The following is a 10,070-nucleotide window of genomic DNA, read 5'->3' as shown; positions in this document are numbered from 1 at the left end:
CCAATTCTGAAGTAGAACCCATGCTGATTTTTTCTTAGGAGAGACTAGCCACAACTCCAACCCCTAAGAAGGATTTTTTTAAAAAAAGTTTTGAGTATTCAGTAAATAAAGCACAAAACATGTACAGTTACCTAAATCTTTTGTGTGATACAAGACACTGACCTCTCTCTTGGGGGTAATCTGGTAATGTTTATGTACAAATTTCCCCCAAACGCTATACCCAGTCTCTGCACAGTAAACAAAGTATTCTATCTCTTCACTGTTATTCAATTCAGTCAAGTAACAGCAAGTAGTCATGTGAACCATTTTATTCAATCATACCAAGGATGCATCTGAAATACAAATTCAAAATAATTCAAGCTCATATTATAAATAGTGCCCTGATAGTTTCCAGAATGTTACTCAAAATACCCATTCCCCAACTAAAATTTAAGTTCGGTGATCCACTGCAAGATGCTGCTTAGGCCTTTACCCACCGTCACTTTGGATTTCTTGACGTCTGCAAGAAAAGAAAACCAGCATTGTAGCAATGAGACAGCAATTCAGGTATTCCTAGTTACTCTCAACGTTATAAAAGGCCAGCAGAACGAGCAAACTTTAGCTTTTCAGCAGCCGCGATAAAGGGTTTCAGATTAACTCGGAAATTCTATAAATGTGAAAGTACCTTGTCACGGTTTCTGCCGCTCATCAGCAGGGCGCCGTTTCCTGCAGGATTTGAACAATGCTTCAGCGAAGCCTGCCTAACAACCCGTCGTCCTCCCGCTTTCTAGTGAAGAATGTCACTTGTGCAAGTCAGAATCTGATACCAATTAAATGGTGACAGCTTTGCCAATAAACAAGAATATGCTCTTCCATGGCTAGGAAGGGAGACTGCCACGGCCGACAGGTCCCAAAGACACATGGAGGTTCGGCGCAGGCCCGCCAGCAGCACCCACCCCAGGCCCTCCGCCGCCGCCTCGCGACTCCCCCACACGCCTCCGCAGACGCGATCCCCCAGCACTCCCACCTCGGCACGAGCTGTGGCCAGTTACGAGCTGGGCGACCAGGACGAGGACGGTACAGCACCCCAGACGACGCCCGACGCAAAAGGGCGAAACTCGCCGCGCACGCGCTCTTATGGAGTCGTGACGCGCCGGAAGTGCCACGGGGGCGGGAGGATGGCCGGATCCCGGTTCCCGTGCGTGCCCGAGAGCAGACGGTTGTCGCGAGACTGTGAAATCCTATCGCGGCTTGCGGTCAGAGAAGGGCCATCGCCGGGTCCAGGCTTATGCGCATGCGCGAGACCAAGACATTCTCGCGATACCATGAAATCCCGCCGCTGAGGAGCGCGGGCTCACCGAATCAAGTGGGGCGAAGGTTTACCGCAGGTGGTTGGTTTAGGAGTCACCTTTGGCCCCAGGATGTCTTATGTGAGGCTAGCTTGCTTTTCGAGGTCCTCTTGTGCGTTTTCCACCACTCTTGCCTCCGCTGGAGTCGCCGTTTCTGGAGCGCCAGCGTCTGGCCCGCGTCCACCCGTCTGTCCCCGGTGGGCGCCCAGCGTCAGGGTGGGAGTTAGCAGAGCTGAGGCCTCCCGCAACCGAGGCGCCGTGAAGACCTGCCCGCCCCCAGCCTGATGGTGGGACCAAGTCAGAAAGGTCCCAGGCACGTGGCTCCGGGCGACGGGCGGGAGTTCCCTGGAGGCTGCGGAAGGGCGCGCTTAGGGCAGGGACTGGCCCGGGGGAGCGGGGCAGCGGCCCCTGCTGCACTCCAGCTTGCCCGGGCACCCCGGGGAGTTGCCGGAGAGCCCGCCAGGCCCGCCTCTCCCGCTGGCCGACGGCAGGCCGCGCTCGGTCCTGGCCGCCTGGGCACCCTGGCCCTGCTGCCGGCTCTGAGCGGACGGCGCTTGCCCGGTTTTGGCTAGAGTTGTCCTTACTCCCTCTGAGCTTGGGGTGGGGCCTGTGCAGTCTCCCACTTCAGGGTAATTGGACGTGTCCAGTAGGCACACGGGCTGCAGGTCACCTGCTTCTTGGAAAAGAAGCACAGCGGGCCCATTTTGTAGATTTATTCCCTTAAATTCTTGTTCTCACCTGTCTGTCACGTATCAGAAGGAGAAAGAGGTATGCAGTGCCCAGAGTCCATCCGTCTGCTGTCTGTCCCTTGTGTGACACCACCCCCAGGTTGGCAGCGCAGGCAGGAAGCCGCCCCCTGTGCCCTTTGCTCTGAGAAGGTTGGGGATCTCAGCATAGGTGGGGCGCAGAGAAAGGGTCATCAGCCTGGGACCACTGTTGTACTGGATGTGAGCTTACCGAATTGTACTATTTTCCATCTTATTTTTCTCTGACAGAAAGCACAAAAGAGGATCATTTGAGGCAGCACATGGCAGCACTGGCTGGCAGGGAAAAGGGTTCAATAACTAGGAGAGTCCCCTAGCGATCTGCAGAAACTTCCATGCGGTCCCTGCCTTACCATGTGGGGAAAGAATTCAGTCAGCCAAAACTGCTTTTAAAGTAAGGGTCAGAATAGACAAATTTAGCTAAATTTTACCTTGAATGCACTGCCTATAAGGTTCACTGCATTTCACCCTTACTTTCTCTGACTTCATCTTCACTCACCTCATCTTGCTAATGAGCTGAAAGAACTCTTCAATAACAAGGCTTAAATACTGCATCGAAATGAATGCTGCACTTTGCAAGTTTTGCTAGATTTCATCTTATTTAGATTCCAAATAACAATTCACATGAGTTTGCTAGGGTTTTCCTAATAAAGTACCACAGAATGGGGGTTTAAAGGACCAAAACTTAGGAGGATGCTGGGAGCCCAAGACCAGGTTTCCATGTTTCTCCTGAGGCCTCTGTCCCTGGCACATAGATGTAGTCTTCTCCCCCTGTCTTCAGATGGTTTTCTTTTTGTGTCTCTCTGCTTGAGTCAACTTTTCTTAAAAACCACTGGTCATATTTGATGAGGGCCCACACTAATGGTGTCATCGACCCTTAATTACCTCTTTAGGACCTTGTCTTTAAACACAGTCATATTCAGAGGTAGTAGGAGGTTAGGATTTCAAAATAGGGGTTTTGGAGAGCCTGATTAGCCATAACATTATACATTTGTGATAAACCATAAAGTTCTTAACTGAATATTTTAAGTGAATGTTTCCCTTGGGTCAGGTGTCCATATATGTGCATGTATGGCACACGTCCAGACTTTGGACTAAAGCTTATGTTTTGTCTGAAATTGAACTTTAAAAAATCTGCCCTTTTCTACCCCCATATTTTGAATATGCTAATTTCTCCATCTTCTGTGCCTTTCTGTCTATTCTCATCTGTCCAGATTCTGTTCTACTTTTAGTGCTTTGCCCAAAGATTGCTTTTCTTTGAAAATATTCACTATTCCACATGAATTTATTTTTTACTTTTTTGGTATATGGTAGCACTTGCATTTTCTTGTATGTTTACCATGAACTTGTTGTGGTGCTTAGCATATACATATATGAAATTTTTAAAAAATTACTTTTCATCTTGAAAAATAAATCATTTTTACCTAGAAGGTGGAATTTAATCCCCCTTCCCTGTAACACCACCTTGAGTGTGGTCTGTGCTTTGTAAATCTCAAAGGGTATAATGAGAAAAAAGGAAGGAAGCATAACATTACAGTGGAGGAAAATGACACATACCACTTGGTGATCAGTGCTGACATCAGTGGTAAGTTGTGGTGATGGTGTGTCCTCTGATGTGATGTGAGAACACTTCACCTTTCTCTTTTTTATTCTTCCTCAAAGTTCATACCCTAGCCTAAACTGTGAGAAGAAATCAGGATTATTGATGGACATTTTATAAGTTATCTAATCATCATTCAACACAAAAAAAGACAAGAAAAATAGGAAGGTGCTGGGCATGGTGGTGCACACCTGCAATCCTAGTGGCTCCAGAGGCTGAGGCAGGAGGATCGTGAGTTCAGAGCCAGCCTCAGCAATGGCAAGGTGCTAAGCAACTCGGTGAGACCCTGTCTGTAAATAAAATACAATATAGGACTGGGGATGTGGCTCAGTGATCAAGTGCCCCTGAGTTAAATCCCTAGTACCTCCCCTTTCAAAAAAGTAGGATGTTGTCACACCAAAGGGAGTGATATCTAGCAACTAAATGTAGTATCTTGGCTGAAATCCTCAAACAGAAATGATGTTAATGATAAACTAGTGAAATCTGAATAAAGTGTGGAATTTACTTAAAAGTAGTGTGCCAATGTTGATTTCATAGTTTTGACAGGTATGGTGTACTATTATAAGATATTAACAGTAGAACAAATTGGATAAGGGTGTTAGATTAGGCAGAAGGACATTAGCAGGAGGGTCTGAAAGGTAAGAAGACAGATTGAAAGGTATACATGGCTGCTGGGCAAGGGGAAGAGCTCATCTTTGAGGCCCTCATCCTGCTCTGTTGGAACTCGTACCTTCCTTTCAAAGTAGAGGGAATGGGTGATTGTGCAGGGTTATAACCTTGACCCTAATGGATTTTTCAAACCGGACCACCTTATCTAATAAATCCCTCAGTCTCTACAATGATACTTATAAAAGGTTCCATGAAACTTGCCACTTTGATGGGATAGCTGTTACTTAATTTGCAAAAGGTAATTCATGGACAAGGGACTTTCCAGGACTATAAAGGAAGTTTGTCAATCATATCACCTTTGGGCTCAAATTATCCATTAAATATCAGACTTCTTTCCCTTATTCCACTGTACAGTGCTGAGGAACTTACCCAGGGGTGGGCTGGCAAGTAGACACTACCTATTTACCCTCTTGCAAAGGACATTAATTCCTACTGGTTTGAGGATCCCTTCACAAAATGGATGGGAACTCTTCAACTCAAATGGAGCATGTCCTGAAGATCAAGTCTTCCAAAGTGATAATGGACCCTCTTTCATATCTCAGATCACTCAACAAATGACCGGAGTCCTGGGCATTAAATAACTATCTTCATTCTTCCTGGGTAATTGTCAGGAAACTTTCATGTCTTGGGCGGAAATCCTCCCTGTGGCTCTTCCATGTTCCCAAGGCCTATCTTTAACTCTGTCCCTTTGAAATGCCATGTGGCAGAACTTTCCTATTCTCTGACCTATTAAACTTGAAACCATCAATATAACACAATATACAACTTCCCTAAATCAATTCTAATAGATCATCCAGGACTGTGGACACCAGGAAGATGGAAGGGAATAGTCATGTGCCCCTGCCTTATGCACACTTGGGAATCGAGTTCTAGATCTCCAGATGTCAGTTAATTCCTTGCAAGGGCCCTTTGATTGTTCTTTCTACCCCTGCAGCAATAAAGGTGCCTGGTGTTGCTAGCTAGATTCATTACTCTTGAGTCAAGTCCACACTGAGGACAGCTTACCCAGAGGAGGTGTGGATCCACAAAAGGGGAGTTGTGAACAAATAGGGGACCTAAAATACATCTTCAAGAGGAGGCCCATGGATGAGCAGCTCCCAAGCTAGTTATCTCCTCTCTTGATGACCTATTAATCTTGATTTTTCTCAGATGAGTAATGTGTGGACACCAGTACAGAATTTTACCATAATACCAGTGCCCCCCCCCCCATTCAAGAATCCTACTTAGACTTTTTTTTTTTTTTTAACAATTATGGCTTTACATCTTATCTATCATCCCCAAACCTAAAATGTTCCTTTATAGATCTGTTTTTTCTCTATGCAGGTAACTTCTCAAGCAGGGATACCTACCCACCCTACCTGCCAACTGTGGAGGAGAGCTTAAAACTCTTAAGTAAACTTTATTCCTTTATAGTCTTTTGTGCTTGTAGGATATGGGCCCATTGATTTCCCAGCCTCTCCTGTATTCTGGGGGATGCTTCTCACTTGTATGGCATATAAAATTATATATACAGATGGCTAGAACCCACCTAGGTCTCAAAATGGTATAAATATGGAACTTCTGACAAATGTTCAACCACCCATGAATATGTCTGGGGAACAGCCTTTTCTCAGGTGCAACTCAGTGTACTGCTTCCCTTCTGCCTCAGGTCTCAGCCACAGGGACAGTCAAGGGGCTCCATCAGCACTTATTGGTGAAACCAACCCTAACTCTTGATTCACCACAGAGTTAGGCCATGGTTCTGGAAGATTATCCTGGGGTTGAATGGTAGAACTCCCGAATCTCACATTGTAAGGTACAGAGTTGTCCTACATAAGCACTACAATCTGCCTGTTCACCAAAAAAAATCACAGTTTCTGGGCCCAACTTTAAAATTAAAAAGTAGAAAATTGCAAATAATCTTTCCTGTGGTGGGGGTAGGGTGAAATTCTGGTCACCAACTCAGTTGGGCTCAAAATACATCTCAGTCTCTCCCGCCCACTCAGCCTACATCATCCCCTCCTGAAATTGACCCCATCCTGTATCTTCCTGGGGGTCATGGCTGTCTTTGCATGCCTCCCACTGGAAAGTCCCACCTTGTCTTCTTTTGATACCTCTACCTATTTGTTATGCATCAGCTGGATGGATGTTTGCACCTTGATACACATTCTTTTTTTATTAGAATGATCAACCTCTGGCATCTCTCTCCCCATTTTTACTACACTTCTGTTGCTAGTGAGCTGTCATTAACCTGGACCAAACATGCCTTTCCACAATGTCAGAATTTGCTGAATGATAGTAAATTCATGGGCTGTACCACTTTCAGCAGTGGCAGTTCTCTGAATACTTGTGGGTCACCTGAGAGACATAAGCCAGGCAAGCACAAATTCTTTCATTCCATTACAAACTTAAATTCTAATACTGGTAATACTCCAGTCACACATACTTCACATGGTGATACGTAACTAGGTCACAGAAAGACTGAAAAAGGGAAAGGGGCTGTAGGGTTACAGGATGCTGAGCCAAGAGCACAGACAGAAATGCAGAGTCCAAGAATCACTGTAGGTGGTTGGATAAGGATTTTATAGAACCAGTTCCTCAGAGTTATCAAAGCAGAGGGTGCAGACAGACTGGCAGCAGTGTCAGTTTCACAGTGCTCCAGGTGTCATGCGTGGTCATCACAGGCAGGAGAAACTGCTTTTCTGAAGTCCAAAAGAGACAGGAAATTGGCAGTTAATTGCAATTGTGATTTTCCTGGAATGACCGACCAGGTGATGGGGTCAAGGTGCTGTTGTGTTCATTCTGGGGCCAGGGATCCTCCTTTATTTTTGGTTCTCTAGTGAGAGAAGGGTTCTCATCTGGTAGGGTCGATAAACCCTATATTTGCTATTTCTGATACAATTTGTCATGTCCAGGTGCTCCTGATTTAGTTTGACAAGTTGGCACATATAAGTTATTTATCAATTTGTGCCTTATGGTGGTGCTGGGCAGATGGTGGTTGTTGACTCAACCACCTTGTTGTTTATATAACAAGGTGTGGAGTCATCCTAACTTGACACATATACTCAAAATGGAGTAACTCAGTCTTCAGCCTGAAAACTGCTGTTCTATACATCAAAGAGTAATTCAGAGTGGAGCACAGCCTTCTCTCCACACCATGGTCCCAAGTCCCTATCTCTGTGCTTAGTGGTATTTACAACAAGATCATTCCTAGCTACTTTCCCAGTACAAGCAGGGATAAAAAATGCTTGTGTAACCCTAGGGGTCTCTGGAAGGCCACAGAATTCTTAATAATTTTATCTTGGAATTTGTATTTCCTAAGTGAAGTTTAACAAGACAGTTGGTACTTGAATTCTTGTCTCACAGCGGGGCTGCCCTTCCATTCCCTCCCCACTTCCCAAGACATATTCTTGGTCTTCCTCTCCTCACCCCTGTCCCATGACCATGGCTGTTCTCTGCTTAGAATATTTGGGAGTAAGGGCGGGTGTCACTTAGTCTCTTCTTGCCAAAAGGGTTCATTTAGTCTCTTCGTGCCCAAAGGGATCCTGACATGGCAAGAAGAGAGCCAAACATCATGTATCTGGGCCAAGGCAAAGGCCATCCAACCACACCAAGGCTAGCAGCACAAGATGGCCAAGATGATTGAGAAGGCCAGAGAATAGAGCTTTGAGCAGCACCCTGCAAGGAGGTCAGGATCCCTTGGTATCTGCCTGTTCACCAGTGTGGGGCAGCAGGCCATGGGAAAGAGGGGTTGACTTCCCCGCTTCTGGCTAGGGCTCAGATTTTCTTTTTGCACTGGGTCTGAAAATTTTGCAGACAACACTAGTAGATTTCATGTGGAAGGATATCCCTGTTCAGTACATAGAGAGTGCTGTTCAGTGTCAGGTGGAAGGATTCAAACAGCCCTGGTCCACTTTCAGCACAGAGAGAGGGCTGTTCATCTAAAATGTGGAAGGGTTCACGCAGCCTGGTCTGTGTTCAGCAGAGAAGTGCTGGTCGTGTGACATGCAGAAGGATTCAAACAGTCCTGGTCCACGTTCAGCACGGAGAGGGAGAGCTGGTCATGTGACATGTAAAAGGATCCAAGCAGCCCGGGTCCACATTCAGCACAGAGAACGCTGGTCAGCTGACATGTGGAAGAATTGTCCATGTTCAGTAGAGAGAATACCAGTCATCTGACATGTTAAAGAATACAAACATTCCTGGTCTACATTCAGAATGGAGAGCACTGTTTATGTGACCCACGGAAGGATTTAAGAGGCCTTGGTCTATATTTAGCATTGAGAGAGCGCAGTTCATGTGATATGTGGAAGGATTCAAACACTCCTGATACATGTTCTGCACAGATAGAGTCCTGCTCATATGTCACATGGAAGGATGCCAACAACCCTGGTCCATGTTCATCATGGAGAATTCATTAGACATGTGACATGAGGAAGGATGCCAACAACTCTGGTCCATGTTCATCATGGAGAAATCACTAGACATGTGACATGAGGAAGGATCCAAGCAGCCTCAGTCCATGTTCAGAACAGAGAGAGGGTTGGTCACCTGACACATGGAATGATTCACGCAGCCCTGGTACATGTTCCTCAGAAAGCAAGTCCTGGTCATCTCACACATGGAAGGATTCAAACATTTATTATCAAAGTTTCACACAGAGCCCTGGTCATGTGACACATGGAAAGATTCAAGCAACCCTGGCCCATGCTCAGCACAGAGATAGTGCTGGTCATGTGACACCTGAAAGGATACCAGCAGCACTTATCCATGTTCAGCACACAGAGACTGATGGCCATCTGATAGGCAAAAGTACCAAAGAGCTCTGAACCACTTTCAGAAAGAGAGAGCTGGTTATCTGACACGTGGAAATATTCAAACAGCCCTAGTCCACATTCCACACAGAGATAGCACTGGTAATGTGACAAGTGGAAGGGTCCAAAAGGCCCTAGTCTATGTATAGCACACAGAGAACCCTAGTCATCAGACTGGCAGCAGGACCAAAGAGCCACTTTGAGCAAACAGAGTGCTCATCATCTGACACATGGAAGGATTCAAATAGGCCTGGCCCATGTTCAGTGCAAATAACACATGGAAGGATGTCAGCAGCCCTCATCCACATTAAGCACACAGAGAGTGTTGGACATGTGAAACATGGAAGGATTCAAGCAGTCAAGATTGACTGTCAGCACCAACAGACGTTGGTCTCCTGCCACATGGGGAAGGATTCACATACTCCTTATCCACATTCAACACAGAGAGATGCTGGTCATCTGTCACATGGAAGGATCCACACAACCCTGTTCCATGTTCAGCAGAGAGAAAGTCTTGGTCATCTGATACATGAAAGGATCCAAACTTCTGTGGTCCACGTTCCACCCAGAGAGAGTCCTAGTTATGTGACACATGAAAGGATTCATCAGCATGGTCCAAGTTCAGCCCAGAATGATCACTAGTCGTATGGCACACAAAAGCATTCAAGCACTCCTGGTTCGCTTTCAGCACAGAGAGTGCTGGTCATGTGACACATGGAATTATACCAACAGCCCTGGTTCATATTCACAACAGAGAGCACTGGACATGTGACACATGGAAGTATCCAAGCAGCCCTGGTCCACATTTTGCCCAAAGAGAGCTTTGGTCATCTGACACATGAAAGATTCAAACTTCCCTTGTCTATGTTCTACTGAGAGCAAGCCCTAGTCATGTGACACATGGAAGGATTCATAA

General features: G+C 46.0%; 1 non-coding gene across 1 annotated transcript; it reads right to left on the bottom strand.

Moving 5' to 3' along the window:
* Positions 1-774: 774 nt before the first annotated feature.
* LOC124103137 (small nucleolar RNA SNORA24) lies at positions 775-905 on the bottom strand. The gene has a single exon (XR_006855113.1). It is a non-coding gene; the product is annotated as a small nucleolar RNA SNORA24 (small nucleolar RNA).
* Positions 906-10,070: the final 9,165 nt, after the last annotated feature.

Source organism: Marmota monax, unplaced genomic scaffold (genome assembly GCF_021218885.2).
Source record: "Marmota monax isolate L192 unplaced genomic scaffold, Marmota_monax_Labrador192_F-V1.1 WCK01_AAM20220418_F8-fsc00039, whole genome shotgun sequence".
Classification (NCBI taxonomy): domain Eukaryota; kingdom Metazoa; phylum Chordata; class Mammalia; order Rodentia; family Sciuridae; genus Marmota; species Marmota monax.
Note: the sequence above shows the minus strand (reverse complement) of the source record. Positions and strands in the feature narration are given on the sequence as shown.